The 23,386-nt window shown below is 36.1% G+C and overlaps 1 long non-coding RNA gene across 4 annotated transcripts in view; it reads left to right on the top strand.

Annotated features, from left to right (window-relative positions):
- LOC116632944 overlaps nt 1–23,261 on the top strand; it is a 50,414-nt gene extending 27,153 nt beyond the window's left edge. The window contains exons 1-4 of one of the 4 annotated variants that reach the window (XR_004299540.1): nt 8,757–9,706; nt 16,736–16,918; nt 18,775–18,873; nt 22,401–23,261. This is a non-coding gene — a long non-coding RNA (uncharacterized LOC116632944). Of the gene's footprint in view, nt 1–8,756; nt 9,707–16,735; nt 16,919–18,774; nt 18,874–22,397 lie in introns of those variants that run through there. The other 3 variants (XR_004299542.1, XR_004299539.1, XR_004299541.1) reach the window with 3 other exon arrangements.
- The last annotated feature ends 125 nt before the right edge of the window (nt 23,262–23,386 follow it).

A 23,386-nucleotide genomic window follows, 5' to 3' on the forward strand; every position in this document is an offset into this window, starting at 1 on the left:
ATCCTAATTATTAAAGAGAAATTGGTTTGCTGCCACACAGTAGGGGAGTCTCTGAGGTGCCTTTCAATGCTTCCACACCCACTGGTAAATGCAAATAGAAAATGACAGCAATGACTACAAAACAAAAGTCAAAACCATTAAGGACTCAGATCCTTCAGAAATGATGGTTTGATGTACCTTACTAGGTAAAGCACCAAAGCCGCCTAAGGTTGGAAAGGAAATTTAAAATATAATATTGGGAGAAGGAAGTCACAGATACTTCTTCATGACCAATTACAGAAATAATATGGTATATAATATATATTTTAAAAAATTATAAAGTTAACCTTCAACAAACTTGTATAAAATGATAAAGAGAAGAAGGAGAAAGTATATAGGTAGGTAGATAAATATGTAAATAGATATTCAGATATCTATCTTTACAAATCCTTAAGATAAGTCCAACAGGCCTTGAATGAATTTGAGAATTAATTAATATAATCAACAATAGATACTTCTGGTCAAGACTCAGAGAATTCTCAAAAAAATAGGAAGAGGACTCAGATACTAAGCAGCTCCCCAAATACTGAAATGTCTGCTATGCACACAATATGTTTATTTTGGAAAAATTTTATAGAAATATTGAACAAATTCTATTTAGATCTCTAAGGTAAGGGCTTATTAGTCAAATAACAAAGTATGAAAAAATCTTTAGCCACACTTGTTATTAACATGAGTGTAGACTAATTACTGCATAATATGGTTCCAGGATACCTGTTTTGATTACCACAGAGAGTAATTAGATAAACAGTCAATGGAGTAATATAATCCTGAGTGATTTAAGGTAATATATTTTAATACATTTTGTTTTTAGTGATACTGTGTGAATCAATATAATTTTTTTGTAGAGAGTATAAAATGGTGACTTGTACACCTCTTACTTTTGACATATGTGACTATTTACCTGCTGTTGCCAATATGAAATGTATTAGTATTAGAAATAATCAGAAAAGGTAATATGGTATCAGATAAAATATCACAATAGTAATAAGAGATTCTACTATTCATTTATTGCAATGAGAATGTTTCCTATGAAACATGTTTTCTAACTTAAATTCTACTCTTCTCAATTTAAAATTTAGGAATTAAGGGAAAAAACAGAAGAAACAGCTACTTCGTGAAACCTGAAGAAAATACTGACTTGCTGGGGGAAGTTTAAAAGCACTAACTGAAATACATCCACTGTGCACAGCTTTAGCGGGGCCTGGAGGGAGAGAAAGTCATCTCTACTGACCACAAGATAATAGGTTCATACACTACATATATCTGTCTACAAATAACAACTGTTACTATATGATGAATACAGAAACAGGGTTTCCAATAGATAAGACACTGAAATAGCAATTAGTTATTAGGGACTCAGGTCAAAATCAGGAATCAAATATTCTTTGAACAGTAATAGCGAATTTATAATATTCATGCGACCTCCATCCACTCACCACTTTATTATATCATTCATTAACTAATCACTTATTGAACATGTCCTATTTGACAGATAGTGAAAAAAAACATTGAAGGAACAAAATGTTACTTTTCTCACATATATTATAGTCAAGCAGAGAAGAAAAAAAACCAAATTGAATAAACAACCATAGCAGTAAAAATCATACACATGGAAGTAACCAAGGATTGCTCAAAAGTTACTATGTGGTTGTAATAGTTGCTTGTTTATTTTAATGCTGCTTACAAGATGGATCATTTTGTGATAATCCACTGACCTAAACATTTATGACTGGTGTACTTTTCAAGAAAAACTTGAAGATAAATAATAAGTAATAATGATAATAAAAATAATAATATTTTGGCTTTTGAAGGGAAAGGATTAGTACTCAGCTTTCCAGAAATTTCTACTAATTTAATAATTAATTTCCTGAATATCTAAATAAAGAAGGGTTTTCATGATTGTTTTTAAGTTTATGTGACGTGGCAAAGGTTAGCTTCTTTTTAAAATCTTATTGCTGATCACTAGTTCATAATAGCTGTTGAGGTCTTTTCATCTAAGGACACTTTAAAAGAAAATCATTGAGATTTATATAAAAAAAAAAAAAATTTCACCACAGTTTAGCAATGGTTCTACTGGTACAATAGAGTGCCTGTTAGAGAACGTATTAATAATATTTGGAGAACAATGTATTGCTATTAAAGGAAACATCTTGGATATACTCTGGTTTTCTATTAATACATAAAATTGGGTTAAACTGTGATTAAGCGTGTGTATTAGTTAGGCTTTTTGGTTGCAAGCTAAGAAAACTTATCCTTAGAAACCCAAGCAGAAAATCAGTTGGAAGATTATTGGGTTGTTCAGAAAAACTGAAAAAGAACTTAGGACATTCAGAAATTAGGTTTAGACCAGTGGAGACAAGTAGCAGTGGTCACACTTAAGGCCTTGTCACAGAAATCATTTGGTTAGGACATTGCTACTGCAATATACCATTAAACTCTTCATGCTGCCCCTTGAATTGTCACCAAAATGTCTACCACTTGAGACTTTATCTTTACCATCCTGAGACGTTGGTTCACAATTTCAAGATTCAAACTCCCAGGTGGAAACATCTGATTGGTCAGAGTCCCTGCTTCTAATGAACACTCACATAAAATAGGAAAAGTGTCTAGATGTTGCTTAACTTAAAAAAAAAAAAAAAATCAACAAACTCACATTATAGGAAAAAGGAAAAGCAACTACTCAGATATATTTATTATTTATTTTTTTTAGTAGGCTTTACCCCCAATGTGGGGCTTGAACTCACAACCCCTAGATCAAGAGTTGCATATTCTACTGAGCCAGCAAGGTGCCCCTCAGGTTTATTTTCAATACCTGTGGACTGTGTTCTCTAGGACCCTAGTTAAATAAAAGGTACTAGTGGGCAGCAATTAAAGTCATTGTCATTAAGTGGTAATGTAAAACAGAGAGCATGACCACAAATATGACTTTTTCTAAAACTCAGTGGATTGAATTTGGGGGTTAGTTCTCTTTACAGTTTTGTTTATACACCATATATATTTCTCTTAAATAAAGTCTAAGCAAATTAGAAGCTATGGGAACTAAAGAATCATATATACTACTTCCCTTCCCCTTGAATCTAAGCTGTCCTTTGACTTGGTTGAGGAATCAAATGAGATGGAAGTGACACTGTGTCAGTTCTGGACCTAGCTTTTAAAAATATTGGCTGCTTCAATTTCTGCAGTCTTGGAAGTCAACTACCATGTGAGAAGTCTGATATCACCATACTGTCAGGAAGCCTAAGCTAGCCATGTGAATAGTCCAAGTGGGGAGAGAAAAATGACTGGTCAATTGCAAACTGTATGATCCTTTGAGTTGAGTCACCAGGCTTGAGAATTAAGAAGCCATCTTTTGTGAGCCAACCTCATGAGGTACCATGTAGAACAGACTGGCTACACAGCCAAACTTAGATTGAAGAATCATGAGAAATAATAAATTGTGCTTTTTAAAAATGAACTAAATTTTGGGTTTGTTCATCCAGTAGTAGATAACTGGGATGGAATGGTACCTAAAAGTAGGATAATTTCATGACAAAAACCTAAAACATATAGTATTAGTTTTGGTCTAAAAGGCAGCAAAGAGACTGTGGGGATTGGAAGGGAAGGCATTACTGGAATGCAGGGAACCTATGTTAGGTATTATTGAAACACCTGGTGAGACTGTCATCTCCAATGATATGAAAAATAAAAATTGGGCTTGGTGAAGTTGTAGATCTGGATGCATATATTTCCAGGCAGAATTTTGCAACTAAATTTGGCCACATTTAACTGCCTATGATTGTATATTACAGGAGAAAAATGACAGAAAGAAGGAATACTTCAGTAGTCAAGGAGACTGCCTTACATTACTATCTCCTCCAGACAGCAAAAGACTTCCAAAGCAAAAATGACCTCAGAACAAAGACCCAATACAAGGTGCTGCTAGTAAATCATGGACTCAGAGTCAGTTCCAAATTGAGAGTTAAGATCTCAGAAAAGTTTAAGGCAGTGCCTAGAATTAAAGCCTCTTATCTAGAGAAAGATATTTCTAACCATCTTAAGGTCATGAATCTTAAGAACATAGTCCACAGCACCATATCTCACAAAATAAAGTACAAGAGGTCCTGCCTCAAAAAGATCTGTAGTTTTGATCAAATGAAATAAAACCCACTAAGACTCATAGAAAATCCACAATGTTTTCAAGAGAATTTTATTGGTAAAATTGCCACAAATGGGACTAAAAGAGATAGAGGCAGAAAAAAGGGAAAAAAATCTTTGGGCCTGAAAACTTCTATGGGCAGGAAGAGAATATAACTGAGCAAGTTCTATGTCGAAAGCACAAAGTATTTCATATGGAAAAAGAAAAAATTATCTCAGAGGGTAGGGCCAAAAGCATGCAGGAAGAACTCTAGAGCCATACAAAACCATTCCCAGAGAGCACACATAGATCCCAGTCAAGGAGCATACCTTGTACCCTGCCTCTGGAGCAGGAAGACTTGGGAAATATTCCCTCCAGAGATTACAGAATTGCTATGGGCTAGTGACTGATATAGGTCATCTCCTTTCCCCTTCTTGAATGGGAGTTCTCCTATTCAACATATGGCATCTTATGTTCCCTTACATGGCAAAAGGGAATTAGCAGATATGATTAAGGATCATAAAATGTGAAGATTATCCTGGATTAACCAGGGGTGGGGGGCAACTCTAAAAGGGAGGCAAAAAGGTCTGAGTCAGAGTAAAGAGAAGTAAACGGAAGCAGGGGTTTCTGTGGAGAGATGAGAGAGAAAAGGGGGTGGAGGGAGAGAGAGATTTGAATATGTCCATTGCTGGCTTGAAGATGCAGGAAAAAGCCACTAGCCTCAATGCAAGTAGCTCTCAAAGCTGGAAAAGGCAAGGGGACAAGATTCTCTCCTACAGCTTCCAGAAAGAAGGCAGGCCACCCAACACCTTGATTTTATGATACTGATGAAACTGATTTTGGACTTCTGATCTCCGAATGGTGAGATAATATATTTATGTTGTTTTAAACTGCTAAGTTTCTGGTACTTTGTTACAGAAGATATTGGAAACTAATATACTGCTTTACTAATATATGTTGGGTAGGGAGGAAAGCTAACTTGTCTTACTTCACAGGTCTTTGATCCCGAGGAATCGCATTCATGGATCTCTGCATCTGACATGGATAATGAGACACTGGATTGAATATATCTGATCCTGATGCCATAATGGGCTGAGGTTTGAGAGATCTTAGAATGTACTCTGTATGGGGGCGCCTGGGTGGCTCAGTCGTTAAGCGTCTGCCTTCAGCTCAGGTCATGATCCCAGGGTCCTGGGATCGAGCCCCGCATCAGGCTCCCTGCTCGGCGGGAAGCCTGCTTCTCCCTCTCCAGCCCCGCCTGCTTGTGTTCCCTCTCTCGCTGTGTCTCTCTCTGACATATAAATAAATAAAAACTTAAAAAAAAAAAAAAAAGAATGTACTCTGTATGTACATACAAAGAATGCATTATGCATGTGGAGGATCATGAATCGTGTGGCCAGATGGACTGCAGTAGATATCCCCTGAAGACAGTTACCATTGATTCCTTCCCTCCCTGCATGTCCATGTTGCTCCTCACATCAGGAGGTAGAGTTTGTTATCCTTCTCCTTGATTCTGGCCTGGCCTTGTAGCTTTCTTTGACCAGTAGAATTCAGCAAAAAAGAACCTGTCAGTTTCACATCTAGCCTTGAAGAGGATTGACAGCTTCTGCTTCCTCTCTCTTGGAAGTCAGCCCTTATGTGAAAAATCTTGTGTGAAAACCATCAGTGTGTGAAGAAAGTCTACCCTTTTTTGAAAGTGGTAAATTATGAAGATTCTCATGGGTGTGTGATGTATATTAACTGCTTACTTTAAAAAAAAACTGTTTTGCTTGTGGGTGATGTACACTTCCAATCTGTGATGCATTGCTGCTCTTATGTATTTGCATACAGTTAAAGGCTGTATGATGAAAGAGAGAAGTCTTGTCGATTTGTAGCTGTTGCGCCCATCCTAAATGGTAAAGCCATCTTGGATGAAGTCAGACACTATGACTATATGGACCAAAACAAACAAACAAACAAACAAAATTAAAAAAACCCAGATATACCCAGCCTTAGTTGTAGAATCATGAGAAATAATATACACATTGCTAGTATTTTAAACTGCTAAGTTTTGTGTTGGTTTGCCATCCTGTAATACACAACTGAGAGTTAATGTTAGCAGTAAAAAAGAAAATAATAATAATAATTTCAGGGTTTTGTTGTCTGTGTTTTTAACATTAATGAACCTAAAATTATCATTTTATATTACCTACACCTGGAAAGTTTTAATAAAATATGATTTGGTTAAAGTGAAACCTTCTATGTTAGCAAAAATCCCATAGTATACCTGCCTCAGTAAGATTGATTAGATGTATTGGCCATGTTTTTATTGTTACTTAGATTTTAATCTTCAACTGTTCTTTTTTTTTTAAATTTTCTTTGCCCAAGATTGTATACTATGATTTTACCACTTAACACCATAAAGTAGCATTACATAATGAATAGCACATTAAGAATTTTAACTCTTGAAGATAGAATCAGTAATGCAGAAAGATTTTTCCCTCTCTAGACCCAATAATCTTGACTAATATTCAGGTAGGGTTCACTTGGCCTAAATATCTAGATAGAAAAATAGATCAGTTGATGGATAGATAGATGGGTAGAAAGAAAAATAGATAGATGATAGATAGATAGATAGATAGATAGGCAGAAAACCAATTAGATGGATAAGCAGACATATAAGGCCTTGTTAACTTGGGACTTTGTTGTACAAAGGCAAAAGAATATGTTGACCTTTATCAAACCTAAACTCTAAAGTAAGCACTTTTTACTAATACCCATTCACCATGAACTGTGAATGCTATAATGTGATTTTCAGTCTTCAAGTCCTTTTTTATTTATTCTTAAATAGTATGGGAATAGTTCTTGTTTGGTCTGTAGAAGTTATTTATTGCTGTGTAACAAATTCCTCAAAACTTAGCAGCTTAATATATTTATTATCCGATACAGATTCTGAAGTTCCAGTTTCCTAGAGCATCTTAGCTGAGACATTCTGGCTTGGGGTCTTTTATGAGGTTAGAGTCAAGCTGTCAACTAGATCTACATTCATCTCCAAACTTGACTAGGGTTGAAGGATCAGCTTTCAAGCTCATTCACATGGTTATTGGCAGGCCTCAATTCACTCAAACTGACAGCTAGTATTGCCGTCATTAACATAAAGGAAATTATGTTTGAATATGGAATAGGAAAAATATAATCATAGAATAAAGGAAAATCTCTCCTGATAAAGAGTTGTCAAATTTGAAGAGCTATAAAAGAATATATCCTAAACATCTAAAACCTCTGTTGCAGATAGGTTAACACATAACATTTTATTTTGTATTACAGCACATTACCTATCTTCAGGGATATTATAGTATACCATGGATATGGTTTGTGAAGTCTTTTGAGGGAAAAAGAAAGTCTACCCTTTTTTGAAAGTGGTAAATTATGAAGATTGTCATGGGTGTGTGATGTATATTAACTGCTTACTTTAAAAAAAAAAAACTATTTTGCTTGTGGGTGATGTACACTTCCAATCTGTGATGCATTGCTGCTCTTATGTATTTGCATGTGCCCAGTTCTGCTTGAAAATCTGTGATAGTTTTAAACCTCTTAAGGGAAAAAGAGTGTCTTATTGGCTTCTGAATGTTTTCTCTTGTTCTTTCTATTGCCCTTAGAAGAAATTTCAATGATGGTGCAGAGGCCATGGTGTCAAGTCATTCTGTGATGATAGCTTGAAAACTTTGCAAAGTGTTTCCGGGATAATAAGTGCCAGGGAGAGTACCAGCAGCAGCATTACACATGGTCCATAGGCAACCAAGCCTTCAGATTCTGAAGAGTTGGCACTGAGAATATACTGTGTGATAGTTTTTGCAGAAAGATAGAGTAAATTCTTATATTACTGATGATGAAAGAGTATACATAAAACTAAATGAATTTCTTGCTAGCAAAACTATCTAAAATTATGGCAAGAGGCATTCTTTGCTTTTCATTTTTTGGCATGATATTGATCTGAAAATGGAAAATGACAATTGTTTTGTGGGCAATATACTCATAATTAGAGCTGCATGGAAAATTTTCATATGTGAAATTATTTTTGCTGAAATTTTTCATTTTTTGCCCAGGGCCTTTTTTTGTTAATTTAATCATATATAAAAATAGTTTTTGTGTAAGAACAATTTTCCATATTCTCTATTCTAAAATTATAATCTTCTTTTCCCCAGGAAGGAATATAGAAAGCTTATATGTGAACTGGAGAGAAAATCAATCAATATGAGGAGTTATCACAGTTAATTCACGTTTGATTAGTGAAGATATTTGCGCAGAGAAGCAAACTTGGGTCATTCAGGGAAGTTTTTAGCTCTCTTTAAGAGAAAGCTCAATTAAACATGGCTTAAAAGGGGGGGGGGTCTGGGTGCCTCAGTCAGTTAAGCTCCTGCCTTCAGCTCAGGTCATGATCTCAGGGTCCTGGGATCAAGGCCCACGTCAGGCTCCCAACTCAGAGGGGAGTCTGCTTCTCCCTCTTCCTCTCCATCTGCCTGTAACCCTGCTCATCCTCTTTCTCTCTCCCTCTCTCAAATAAATAAATAAATAAAACCTTTAAAAAATAAACATGGCTTAAAAAATAAGGACAATTAATTTAAGAATTATAACAAGAACCGCTAATACTTGTTGTTTGGGAGTTGTTGAATTCAGCACCTCTGAGAAGCCCTTGGCTTTACTGTTACAGTGACAAGTAAAAGAGCTCAGTGAAGTTCAAGTGAAAGAGCCTGAGATTAGTTACTTTCTTAAGTATATGTCCAAAGTCAACTCCTCTACCTGAAAGTTTGTAAAATAGGACACAAGAGAAAACATTTGACTTTTTTGCCTATTCAGATTTCCAATGAAAGATAATTTTAATATATTTTAACCCTGGACATTTTTAATAATCTGATTACCATAATTTGCAGTTGGCTTCTCTGGTTTCAGTCTGAATATTATTGCAGTAACTATGCTGGGCCAAAGTTCAGGGTCTGGAATCATAAAGACTTAAGCTACGGGTAAAGTGTATGACATTGGGAAAATCACTTTCCTTCATTTATAATATGTGGATAATGGTGGTGACTACCTCGTAAGGTATATGTGTGTGTGTGTGTGTGTGTGTGTGTGTGTGTGTGTGTAGAGAGAGAGAAGGCTGCATTAAATTAGATCATGCGTATAAAACTTCAAGAATATTATGTCACAGAGTAAATTTTCAATACATATAAGTCCCATAAAGGTTGTTGCTGCTACTGAAGATGATGATGATTCAATCTGGTGTACCTCGGGCTCTGTACCAGGGCTACATATGTCCCAAATGAACCACATGTCCATAATCATATGTTGGCACGAGATAGTGCAATATTTAGCATTCCATTTAATTTATATCCTTCTTTTTCAGGGTCATTCATTGAATATTCATAGTTTTCTAGCCATTGCACAAGCCCTTTCCTTAACTTCTTTCCTTAATTTCCAATCATTTATTTTACAGAAGAGGAAATGGCTTCAGAAAGATTAACTAACTCGTCCAAATCATTGCCAGGATGTGGTGGGACAGTGATTCAGGCACAGGTCAGTTTTGTTCCCAGTGGCTTCTTTTAACCACTACAGGATTTTGCTTCTCTTTCCCAATGCTTTCAGGAAAATTTTTTACAAAACCCATCTATATAATTAAGTTCTGAACTATAAATGATTTTAGACCCCCCCCCAGAGTTTTGTTTTCACTTTCCCCTTTTGTCTAGTATTCTTCATTCTTCACAATTTCTCTCAGGATTACTCACTTAATATACGTGTAAAGGGTTCTTATGAGGACTGCTACAAACCGTTAACTGGTTTCCTTGCACACACATTGGCGTTTGAACTAAGTTTTTGACTTTTTCTCATTAAAATTCATTATATTTACTGAATTTCTTCTCTGTTGAATTAGTTTAGATTTCTTGTAGAATATACCTGTATACTGACCAAATAGGTAGTAATGAAATTATATGCATAAGGAAGTTAGCATTTGCTTCTCATATTATAATCATAAATTTTGAGTGGATGGTATAAACACTGATAGTTCATGTTATGAGCTGAATTGTGTCCTCCTAAAACTCGTTATGTTGCAACCCTAACCCTCAGTATCTCAGAATGTGAGTGCAATTGGAGATAGGGCCTGTAACTGTAAAGAAGTGATTAAGTTAAAATGAGGCTAGTAGGGTAGGCCCTAATCCAATCTGACTGGTGGTATAAGAAGAAGAAATTTTGATACCCAAAGGAACACCAGTGATATGTGCACAGAGAACAGACCACGTGAGGACACAGCAAGAAGGCTGCCATCTACAAGCCAAGGAGAGAGATCTCCAGGAGAAACTAAACCTGCCAACATCTTGATCTGGGACTTCTAGCCTCTAGAACTGTGAGAAAATAAATTTCTGTTGCTTAGTCTGTGGTATTTTATTATGGTGTACCTAGCAAACTGACAGGGTTTATTTATTTATTCCAAAAATATTTACTGCAAATGTCCACTCTACTCCAGATATGTTCCTAGCACCATAAGATGGTATGTTGCAACAAGCAGAGCATCCTAAAATATATGTGAAATGTTGGTACCATGGGGGAAAGAACAGTACAAGCCTGAAAGCCTGTTTTTCTCATTGATGTCGTTGTTGAACATGATCAAAATCATGATTATGGTATTGTACCATGAAAATAATTTCCAGGTGAATTTTTGAGAAAGATAAATATTTTCTTTCCTAAGAGATTATGAAACTGTATATATAACAACACAGGCCTTGTTAACTTGATAATACTCATTTGTTAATAATTTTCTGTACGTCGTAGCAACTAAGTTCTTTTGTGCTGGGGTAGTTGAATGTTAAGCATGGCTTATAGAAGTAGGTAATGACTTGCTCTCACCTATCCTCCTGACACCTAGAGTATGTTTACTCCTGATTTACATGGAAGTTGAAATCCCTCATAGGAAAGTGGTATGACTTAACAGGTGAATAGATTGAGACATAAGAATGGAGGTAGGTGATAGGATTCTGAGTTTTTAGAGAGAATTCTACCTTGGAACACGTGAGGTGCTGCATGATGAGGCAAGTTTAACAACACAGGCTGAGGCAGTCTTCACCTAAACTTTCTGGAAGCAGGCATATGCCATGGGGATAAGCTGCTATGTGAAATTCTGGAAGAGCCACGTCCCTAAAGTCTGTATTAATTTGAGGCTCTCCTGTACAGAAGGACAATAAAATAAGGAAGGCATTTCCACTGTCCTTTTCAGACAACAGAGATGATGCCATTGTCTGGGGCAATTCAGTAACAGCCTGAGCATTAGCCTGAATGGTGCTCTGAATAGTTACCTAAGTGGGAAACAGAAGAAGACAGGGGAGTGGGCTCTGCAGAGTATGAAGGGCAACTCAGTGGAGCTAGCCTTGGTCTTGATGATTCTATGATTCATTGGGTCTATAATCCAATGCTCTACAGATTTTAGAAGGGGAAAGTCTCCTGGAAAGGAGGTGAAGTTCTGTAGTTATGAAGGTACAAAATGTGGGACCAATGGCAAGCCTGATTTACTTTATATTCAAAGGAGGATGAGATCTTGGGATCAAAATTGATGGCACTGAAATATATCCTCCAAACTTAGAGTGAGTTGATCAGATTGGCTACGGAGAATCTTTATTGGAAATCTTCATGATCTGTGGGGCTTGAAGCCAAAACATAATTCTCATGTTGGACGTATTTTTTTTTTTTTTTTGCTATATTTTAGAGCTTCTTGGGCACCTGGGTAGCTCAGTCGGTTAACTCATCGGGTCATGATCTCAGGGTTGTGAGATTGAGCCCCATGCTTACAGAGCCTGTTTAAGATTCTCTCTTTCCCTCTCCCTCTGCCCCTCACCTCCATTCACATGTGTACTCTCTCTCTCTGTTTCTAAAAAAAAAAAATTTAGAGTTTCTCAAAAATTGCTTTAGCACATGAATTTGTGGGAATCCATGCATCACAGCTAATCTTTGTTATAATTAATATTTTATAATTCAGAGCAAAAAGTTCAATTTTTATAATTAAATACAATTTTCAAAATTTGACTTCTCTTAGGGACTAGTAAAAAAAAAAACCTAGGTTAAAACTATTCTGTTCTTATTAGTTCCTTTACTGAATTTCTAAATGACTTAATTTTGCTCAATCATCTTACCCAGTTTTACAAAGAGAAAACAAAAACAAGCAAGGACCAATGGTGAATATACTAAGATGACAATTCTTTTATAGCTCATGTTCACCAACATGAAATGTATATAATCAATTAGCATTACACAAATATAAAATACATTATATAAATATATAAAATATAAAAAGCATTATTTGATTCACCACAATTTATAAGAATTATTATCTAGCTCTTTTTTTTTTTTTGAGGGTTACCCAGTTTGCTTTGAGGCAGACAGTTTCTGAATGCAAATTCTTGCTGTCTTTCTATACAATGCGTGTTTTTCATTTCTTAATCTTTTATATACTCTAAATTTAAAAGTTAAAAAGAGTTTGTTTTTACAGTGCCATTTGCTTTTTTAAAACAAAGAGCTCAAGTCACCCTATGTTTATGAGCCTCTTCTGGCTGCCAAGTATTACTTCAACTATAGCATGTTATTATTCTATTTCAGAAAGGAGGTTAAACAGGTCAGTTAACTTTCACCTCTCCTGCCAATTAACATACGCATAAAAGTCACCTTTTTAATTTTTTAATCTGCCCTATTTATCTAAATCATGTCAAATCAAGTGAATTTAAAACCATTTCCCCAATCGCTCTGTTTTATGAAACCTTGAATATCTGCTAGCAGCTCTTTCTATATTCACTCAGGACATATGTAGTCATAAATAGAATGAACTTTGTGATGGTAAAATTTTTAAAAGGATATTTTAAGGTTGCTCATTTAGGAGTACTGCATTGATGCTGGATGGTGGATAGACAAAAGGATGGGATCACATTTAAATGTGCAAAATAAAACATTGACTACACTTACCAGTTGTTAGATGTTAGTAGGTAAAACAGACATAAACATTCACATTTCTGATTACTTAAAGAACCATGATTAAACATCTTATTATTTTGGGAAAACTTTCATAAAGTCAATATACGTAGTACTGTCATTAAGATTATATAATAAATTTGGTTCTGTCCTAGCTTAAATTGTTGTAGTTTTCACTGATTATATAAATTTTAGAATATTCTCAGAGCTTAACTAGGGAAGTAAGATAATGCCTTCATTCTGTGTCTGGTGGTAAATAAACCTTTGAGAATCATTAAGATTCTTAAAATACATGGGCTGATAGCCTATTGTCTATTAAAAGCTTGCAGCCGTGGATTTTCAAATTTTTATTTCCTTAATAAAATATCAGATTCCTTCTGCTGAACCTATTAAAATTCTGATTCATGGACCCTGAGATGGGCCACAAAATAATGGTGTGTGTGTGTGTGCGTGTGTGTGTGTGTGTGTGTGTGTTGGGGGGGAGGTAGTGGTGATGGAGGGGGAGAGGAGAAGAATACATGTTAATACATAAATAATGGTATTAAATACTCCTTTGATTTAAAAGAAAGTACCTGTGAATTCCACCAGTATATCATCTAAACACTCCACCAGCTAACCCCAGCTGTTGTGAGAGCGGGTAGAAGTGTATCTGTTGTTTCTTCAGAGAACTTTGCCAATGTGGATGTGTTTGATTGTACTCTGCTGGCTGAGAAGCTGAGAAGTGAAATAACCCCCAGAATATGGCCATCCCTCTTTTCCACAGTTTTGCTTTCTGCCATTTCACTTACTGCCAGGCAGTTGAGAGTCCGGAGGCAGATGATCCTCCTTCCAACATATTGTCAGAAGGTAGATAACAGACTAACACTACATCACAATGACTAGGTCATTTACCTCATTCCAACTCATCCTGTAGGCATTTTATCATCTCCCATCATAACAACAAGAAGGGTGAGTACAGTACAACAAGATATTTGAAGAGAGACCACATTCACATAACTTTCCTTACAGTATATTGTACAATTGTTCTATTTTATTATTAGCTATTGTTGTTAATCTCTTACTGTGCCTAATTTATAAGTTAAGTTTATCATAGGAATGTATGTGTAGGAGAAAGCATAGTGTATATGGGGTTCAGTACTATCCATAGTTTCAGGCATCCACTGGGGGATCTCGCAATATAGCCCCCACGGATAAGAGGGGGGACTATACAAGAAATGAAGTACTGTGGTGGTTTGACTCTGCCTCACTTTCAGGGAAAAGAGTGGGGTTTAGACTTCACAGAGAAGACCTTTGTCCAGTTGTTGCCCTCTGCCCCTTCAGATGCCACTCCTAACAGTTGTAAATATTCAGTCAATCACAACATTTTATTGTGGCATAGAAATGAATTCATGATACATGCTTTAGAAACACTATGAAATTCTTCCCCCACCTGGACCATATTATCAATTGATTTAAGGTCTTTTTTTTTATGTTCAGTTAGCTACTGTGTAATACATCATTAGTTTTTGATGCAGTGTTCTATGATTCATTAGTTGTGTATAAAACCCAGTGCTCATAACAAAACATGCCCTCCTTAATACCCATCACCCTGTTACCACCTCCCCCCAACCACCTCCCTCTCTAACCCTCAGTTTCTTTCCCGGAGTCCAGAGTCTCTCATGGTTCGTCTCCTTCTCTGACCTCTTCCCATTCAGATTTCCCTCCCTTCCCCTACACTTAATGTCTTTTAAATGTAATAATCAATGATATAAAAAAACTGGGAATAATATCCAATAAAAACCACTTTCTTGCTTAATATTTTTGGGAAATTATATTTTTCTTAAAAAGTAGTTAGAAGGTTATTATTCATTACATGGAATTAAAAGTTTATATTTTATTATAAAAGGCCAGAAAGTAAGTGCAACAAGAAAATAGATCATGAGCCCCAATTCAGGTTACTGTTCCTATAGATATTTGGACAGACAATAAAATGTGGAGTGTCTGTAAGGAAGGGTGACGTGGCTGGCTTACTGCTTCAATAACTCATTTTCTTGTCTCCAGTAAAACTGCCTTATGATATTTTGTCCCTGACAAAAGACATTTAGACATTTAGGTCCAATTTTCTCTTTGAAGGCACTGTGTTAGAACTGTAGGATATACTTCAGGTTGTGTTCCTTAGGAAGTGCTCAGCCATCCTGTAAAGATTTCTGTCAATGAACTTAATCTTGAGAAGTGAAATCAATGATGTATAAATAATAGAAGTAAATAAAAATAAATTACCTTTCAGAATTAGAATATTCTAATAAGGTCATAGAACATCAAAGTGCATAGTCATAACATTTTTATGCCCTGATGTCTTCTTTTTAGCTTATGGAAAGCAGATTCTAATTTTATGGCTCATAGAAGCACAGATAAAAAAATGAGTAAATATCCTTTGTTAATGGAAGATTTCTAACAATTAAAAGCTATTAGGATTATTATCTTCTTTAAGATGTTCTCAATTTTATCTTATTTTAGTTTGGTAGGTCAAATTTTACTCTTTTGTTATTATTAGTCACTTGCTATATCACTTTTCCTTAGTGTTTAAAAGTTTCTTTCTTGATTACTTGTTGTTTTTGAATCACACTTAAGGACTTGTGAATTTTTATGAGACAATGAGATTTTTAAATACATAGTTCTATGTAGCTTATTTAGGCACCAGCTCGTACAAGATGCTCATACAAAGAACTTAAGATCTGCAATGCAAAAAGAACTTCTTTGAATAAGGAAGGCTTTGAGAGACACATTTATTTTTCTTTCATCTGATGAATCTGGGAGATACTAAGCAAAGAGAGTTGAAGAGAAACCAAGCCTGGTTTAAGGCGAAATCAAAGTCTATGTACAAGTATTGTGCTTTCAAACCTGAGCTCTACTGCTAACCTGTTATGAAATTCTAGTAATATACCACACTTACATGGTATATACATGGTATCCTAAAAAGAGATTAAAAATGACCAGGGCGCCTGAGTGGCTCAGTCGTTAAACATCTGCCTTCGGCTCAGGTCATGATCCCAGGGTCCTGGGATCGAGCCCCACATTGGGCTCTCTGCTCTGCAGGAAGCCTGCTTCTCCCTCTCCCACTCCCCCTGCTTGTGTTCCCTCTCTCTCTGTGTCTCTCTCTGTCAAATAAATAAATCAAATCTTAAAAAAATAAATAAATAAAAATGACCAAAAGTCTTATAACTTTATCTTCTGCTTCTTTAGATATTAAAACTTGATAAAGTTTCAGGGAACCTATCACTATTTTTCATTATAGTAATGATGAAATGTACATAATATTAAGTAAACTATACAACCAGAATGCCATTTATATCAGACGTAATAAAACAGTAGATCACTTTCATCTGGGACCATTAAATCAGTCTTCAAAATTTATCAGAATACTACTAAATTAGAGGCATGAAAGAAAGCCAACATGGCCATGTTTCAGATAGAGATTTTCATTGCATAGGCAATAAACAAGTAAATGCAAAAAGAAGTAATTACAAAATGAGATACCTAGTAATATGGGGATTCTTTAGGTTGCCATGATGGAGAATAATATAAGGGAGATGTTGTCACTTAAATACGTCTTTGCAGGGGTGATATATAAGCTGTGGTGAAGGATGCAATTGACTCATTCATGGCAGAACTATGTGGGCAAAAAGCGTGAAGTGTCAGAAGATCTGCACAAAGGCCTGAGCCAACTCAATAACAGCGAACAGCTAAAGGATGCTAAAAATGTGAGAAGCTGGTAAACAATGCAGAGCATTATAAGTCATGGTAAGGTGCTTGTATACTATACTCTAAACAGTTTGATTTCCCAGAAGATGCCATGTTTGCCATTGTCATGCTTTTTTACAAATGTGCTGTTCCTTCCTAGCAACACCTTACCACCCTTTTTCCGTTCTTTTTTTTTGCCTCAGTTGTGACATTTGTCATACTATCTTGTAAATCACATACTTGTCTGCATCCATATGCTATGTTTTTTTTGGGGGGGCAGGGGTATTTTATTTTAACCTTTCTATCTCCAGCACCTAGAACAATGGATAGCGCATAGCAAATGCCTGGCAAATATTTGTAGAAAAAAATGTGTTCATTTCCTAGTGTCAGCTCTGCCTCAATGCATTTCATTCAATGTTAAGCTTGTTCAGCTCTTGAGATGTCAATCATCCCCAAAGCCAGGCGGCAGTGTTAGACATGGTGATTGCTCTCCTAAGTGCCTTCACTTCCAGCTGGGATTCTGGACCTGGCACTGCAGCCAAGCTACAAATGACCTAATTAGTCTTTTGGTTATTTCCAAAAATTTTGAGAATAATCACGAACTGGGATGGCCAAAAAACTGGGACATGCGGAGTCTGATGAAAGCTGAAATGTTTAGGGTGCCAGATGCAAGTCTTTTAGACAGCATCAATAGTTTCCAAAACAAAGTAGTTTGCATTTTAATTGTTTTCTGGAACTTTTATCAACAAAATATGTTCATTGACTAATCAGATCTTTGTACCAGCTTAGAAATTAACAGTGTGTTGGCCACAGAAATAAGATACCGAATCTTTCTTTCTGGCCCTGCTCTAAAAGAATTTCTGACAGAATTCAGCCAGATGCTGTGTATCTCTTTCCAGAGTGCAATTTTGGGGCTAACTAACAGTGAGCTGCCCTTGGATACCATGCTTCTAATCAATGTCAGAGAGTAGATGCTAAGAAGGCAGGCCTCCCAGAGGAATCAGTACTTAATGGAATTTTGACAGGCTTTTAATGCTCTTTTCTAAAGGCCCATCTCTTGCTTCAGAGTCACAGTTTGTTGGTGAGTTTGATGGCTGATGTCACAAATAAATGTACTAATACCCTATTGGTATCTTATTTACTCAGAGGAAAAGCCAGGAACAAGACATTCTTTGAACAAGACAACATTCATGGAGTGGCTGATGAATTTAAAGTTTAGCACCATGTATTTAGGATAATGAATGACTGTTACGTAGAAAGTATACTCAAATCTTTTGAACACTCCCGCAGGTGGCTAAGACATAATATCGTGTAAGAGTATCTTCTGGGGGCTCACATGTTATTCTGAAGCATTGAAGAGGCTATTGAAACTCAAAGTATTCATTCACTTGGGCAGAACACAGAAGTCTGTGTACAAATATATAATTGAATAAAATCTGTTATTTGTCTACTTTTATGGATTCTATAACATGTGATTCTGTCAATGACTAATAAATGCTGCCTAGTTTTTAGGAAAATAGCACCAAGACATAGCTCGAGAATCCAAAGGGACAAAAAATTACTGAACAATACTAGCAGTACAATGGTTAAAGAACATGTGTGCTGATTTTTAAAAAGTAGCTGACAATAGAAGAAAGCCAGATCTTCTTTTGATTACTTGTATAAAAGAGGAAAGTGAATAGTTGTACCCACTGATGAAAACTTTTCGTTTCTTAAACATTGGGTATCTAAACCTCTGCCAGGGGCCTGTGTGTATAGATCTTTACATTGTCATTACTGAATTGGCTAATACTAGATGAACAGGAAGAAAAGGAAGCCTAGAAAATTAAATGCAAATATCTAGAGTAATCCTGCTTTAAAGTTGTGCATTTTTAACTTCTGCAGTCCTTAAATTAGTTCTTTTTTTTTTTAATTAGTTCTTTTCTGTCACAGTTTAAACACTCCAGTTGAGACCTAATGATTCATTCTGCTTAAGTGAAAATGCCATTCTGTAAAACTACTCTCTAATAATATAGGTAAGTAATTCTTTACTGTATCTAGAAGTTCTCTGTACACATTAACTGATCATTTAAATATTGTGCATTGATCCTCAAGATTAGAGGTCAACTGTATCCATCTAAAGGTCTGGAATTACTTCAGCCAGAAGATGAACACATGTTTTGGACGAACACCCCTATTTCTTTTCTTTACTACACTACATGACTATCTATAAAAATGTTCCCTCTTTTCCTTTATTATATTCTTTTATTCCTCTTCTAGGAGAAGATTAAGGCTTTGGAGGGCTTGAAGCTCAGACATTTTTAGGGGCCCCATAGAAGAAAAAGAATATAGCATTACAAAATAAAATGTATGAAAGAATATTTATTTCAAAATAAAAAGAAATCATAACAAATGACAAATTTTAAAAAGTTGAAAAATACTACCAGGATCATATAATCTAGGAAAATTCCTGTATCATTATTTAACTTTCATATAACCCTCTGATACCATTAGCTATCATGTCTCCTTCGTCTTCATTAATCTGGAACCATTCATCTGTCTTTTGTCTTTTATAACCTTAGCATTTTTAAAGATTCTAGGTCAGTTATTTTGTAAACCCTCAACCTGGTTTGTCTGATAATTTCTTTAAAATGATAAAAACACTTTCTGATTGGTGACATACCCAACATCTAGTTTATAAATGTCTTTGTTTTTTTCCACCCCCTTAGTATTGCTACAGGATTCGAGGCATGAATGAGAAAGCACAGAACTTGGCACAAGAATGTTACTCAGTGAATAGTACTTCTCCCCGTTTCTATCTTCCTTCTCTGTGTTGCTAAATTTCTTTCACAGTTACAAATTTTGTTCCGTTTGGCTACTTCCAGGGAAATTGTTGTTGCTGAAGTCAGCTTTGCTGCCCTCTGGAAGTCTAGGTTCAAAAATATTGTTCTCATTCTTGAACTCTTTGCAAACTGAAAGACTTCACTGTATTCTCAGGCCTTTGATCCTTTGGAAAATACATGCCATCAGTATCCTACAACATGTTACTTAGTTTTGGCATTTCTCCCATGCTCTTTTCTGTGAATGTCTCAAGGGTTCTCACCTTGATTGCATTATCTTCCCCTCATTTTCTTGCAAAATGCTCTGTTATAAACTGAAGGCTTGTGCCCCTAATCATTTGTTGAAACCCTAATCCTCAGTGTAATTGCATTAGGAAGTGAGGCCTTTGGAAGGTAATTAGATTTAGATGAGATCCTGTAGGTGGAGCCCCCATCATGGGATTAGTGCCCTTATAAGAAGAGAAAGAGACACCAGAGCTTCCTCCCTCTGCCATGTGAGGATACATGAGAAGGCAGCCTTCTATAAGCAGGAAAAGGGTCCCTACCAAGAACTGAATTTGTTAGCACCTTGATTTTGGACTTTCCAGCCTCCAGAACTGTGAAAAATGAATGTCTGTCATTTAAGTCACCCAGTCTATAGTATTTTGTTAGAGCAGTCTAAGCTGAGACATGTTTAAATATTTTCAATAATTATTCATTTTCCTTTTTTAACCCTGTGCTGTATCTCCCACCATTTAATCCAATATATAGAAATAGAGCTTTTATTCTTCTCTCTACCTGTTTTTTCTGTACTTTTTCTGATGGTGTACATCTTCCTGACCAGCAGTCTGGGAATCTCTTTTTGTTATTCCTCTATATGCTCACATTGATGTCTCTCTCCTTGATGATCTGATATCAGTATTTCTTTCACTTTCTCCATGACCTAAACTCCTATCCAAATATTATATTCATGACTGCAATGCTTTCCAGGTTCCCAATTCAGAGACATCTTCTCAACTTATTTCATATGTTTCAGCCCATGTGAATTTGTCCACATCTGCTTTTAATGCATACTGAGAACTACTTTTTTAAAAGATTTATTTATTTATTTGAGAGAGAGACACACACACACAAAGCTTGAGTGGGGGATGGGCAGAAGGAGAGACTCTCAAGCAGACTCCCCACTGAGAGGAGAGCCCGACAGGGGGCTCAATCTCACTACCCTGAGATCAGGACCCGAGCCAAAATCAAGAATTGGATGCTTAACCAATTGAGCCACCCAGGCGCCCCATGCATACTGAGAACTTTCAGCTGAGAATGCACTTTATAAGGATAAAAAGACCCTCCAGGGACAATAATTACTTGGGTAAGATATACCAAAGGTTTGTTGGATTACACTTGCTGCTGATCCGCTTCTCCACTCTTAACATGCATGTGTATATTTTTAACTTTTTCTGAAAAGACCTATTTATGCATCAAAGGCCTACTTATTTATATACTCTCTTGTTCCAAAAATATATAAAGGAAATCTATAATTTACAATAATACAGAAAATACACAACATAACATAAATATATAACATATACAACATAATTTAGAAATAGGTGAGACAGGAAAAAATATGAAAAAACAAAGACAGGAACATAAAATGAAACCTAAAATGAAGCTAATACAAAAAAAAATCATAAAGCATGACACCTCATAATCTAAATATAATGTTCTTGATGATTATAGTTCTTCCTGTTTATGGTAACTTAAATGATCTTTAGATTTCTCTTTGGAGGAATATTCGTTTAACATGCTCCATTTATTCATGCTGTAGTGTGACACATGTGGCAAAGGCAGGCTGGCTGCTTTCACTTTTCAAGTGATTTACACAAATATTTCCTTGTTGACCATATGAGTGAAGGAGAACAAACTCATTGAGAGGGAATTCCTGAGATTCATGTCCCATTCCCTGGTATAGAGTGGGTGCTTAATGAACATGTGTAGTGAGATGATATACTATAATACTTCTGAATGCAGTCAAAGACATATCATCTGTAGAAGAATAAAATTGTTATGGCAAGAATGTGAAGAGAAGGATCCAGTCAATACTTGTTTTAGAATTCCAAAGTAAGCTCTAAAAGCCACATCAGTACAATCATTCTGAAAGTCAAAACTCTCCATTTAAAAAAAATCAAGTATTTGGGGGCTTCTGGGTGGCTCAGTCAGTTAAGTGTCTAACCTTTGGTTTCAGCTCAGGTCATGATCTCAGGGTCATGAGATCAAGCCTCGGGTCAGGAGCCGTGCTGGGCGTGGAGCCTGCTTAAGATTCTCTGCCTCCCTCTCCCTTTGCCCCTCCTCTCTCCCTACTCGCGCATGTGAGCTCTTTCTCTCTCTCAAAAACAAAACAAAACCACAAGTATTTGAATAAGAGAAAAAAATGCCCTTGAAAATAAAAAAGTCAAATTATCTCATAGATTTGAAATTAGTATAGAATAAGATGAATACGACATTGACCCCACGGAGAGTAGGTAAGCATCATCTAGCCTGGAAGGGGGCAAAAAGAATTGTATGGTCAGCGGGGCTGGCATTAAAGGGACTGAGTCTGATTGACCAGGTAGGCAGACAAAGTCAGCAATGAGAAGTTTCTCTACATTCTTTTGCTCAGTATCAGTAAGTCGAGCAAAATTATCTGTAAGACATCTGTAGATCGTCCAATGTCATGAAAGCTAATACTCTATTTTGCTTGTTCTGAGGAGCCGTGATAGCTGTGCCAGTTGCGCCGAGTGACAGCCATCATCAGGAGCTGCCTGAAGGTTGCTTATGGATTTTTCATCAGAAGTAGTGCCTGCCTGAATTTTAAGAATTGCTGAGAACCATTTGAATCACCCTATGTGCGTATCTCATTTAGAATGGCTCAAGAGATATATAAATCTACAAAACAGAGAACTATGAATTTGGTTCATAGAGAATAAAGGAAAGCCACCAGTTTCTATGGGAATGAATTGTGCTGAAAGCTTTACTATGTGTACAGCTCTGTTTCAAAGAGAGAAAGAGAAGACCTATTTCGTATTAGTACACTATTTTAGAGGATGTGAGGACTAATACAAAGTAGTATCTAAGATATCTGTCTATGACTTATATAAAAAATGGTTTTAGGCAATGTTGGGAATTTGCCGCTCAGATAAACACCAGAGGACGTCTCTGCCTTTGTGGAGCTTACGGTCTCAGGGGAAGGCACACATTAAACCAATAGTCACATTGTTAAATGTATAATTCACACTTGCACAAGTGTTTGAGAGGACAGTTATATTGTCTTCTGAAAGTGTGTGTTAAAGTATTTAGCTTAGAATGGGGGAGGCTTAAGGAATATTTTCTTATGCCAAGAGCTTACAGAGGAGTGAGAGTGAATTGGGAGTAGAAGCATGGATGGGACAAGGGTGGGCTTGGAGAAGGGGAGAGTGTTCTGAGCAGAAGAGGAAACCTGAGCAAGGGTCTTGCAGTAGAGAGCAAAGTGTTGAATCTAAGGCTCTGGAAGAAAGCCAGAGTGTCTGGAGCCAGCAGATAATGAGGAAGTGTTGGTAAGTCTTGAAAACTTGTCAGAGGCCAGATAATGCAAGGCCATGGCATGCCAGGTTAAGAATTTTGGTCTTTATCCAAAAAATGGTATGAAGCTGCTGATGGGTTTTATTTTTTTTTAATTTTTTAAATTTTATTATGTTATGTTAATCACCATACATTACAT

Source organism: Phoca vitulina, unplaced genomic scaffold (assembly GCF_004348235.1).
Source record: "Phoca vitulina isolate PV1807 unplaced genomic scaffold, GSC_HSeal_1.0 scaffold7, whole genome shotgun sequence".
NCBI lineage: Eukaryota > Metazoa > Chordata > Mammalia > Carnivora > Phocidae > Phoca > Phoca vitulina.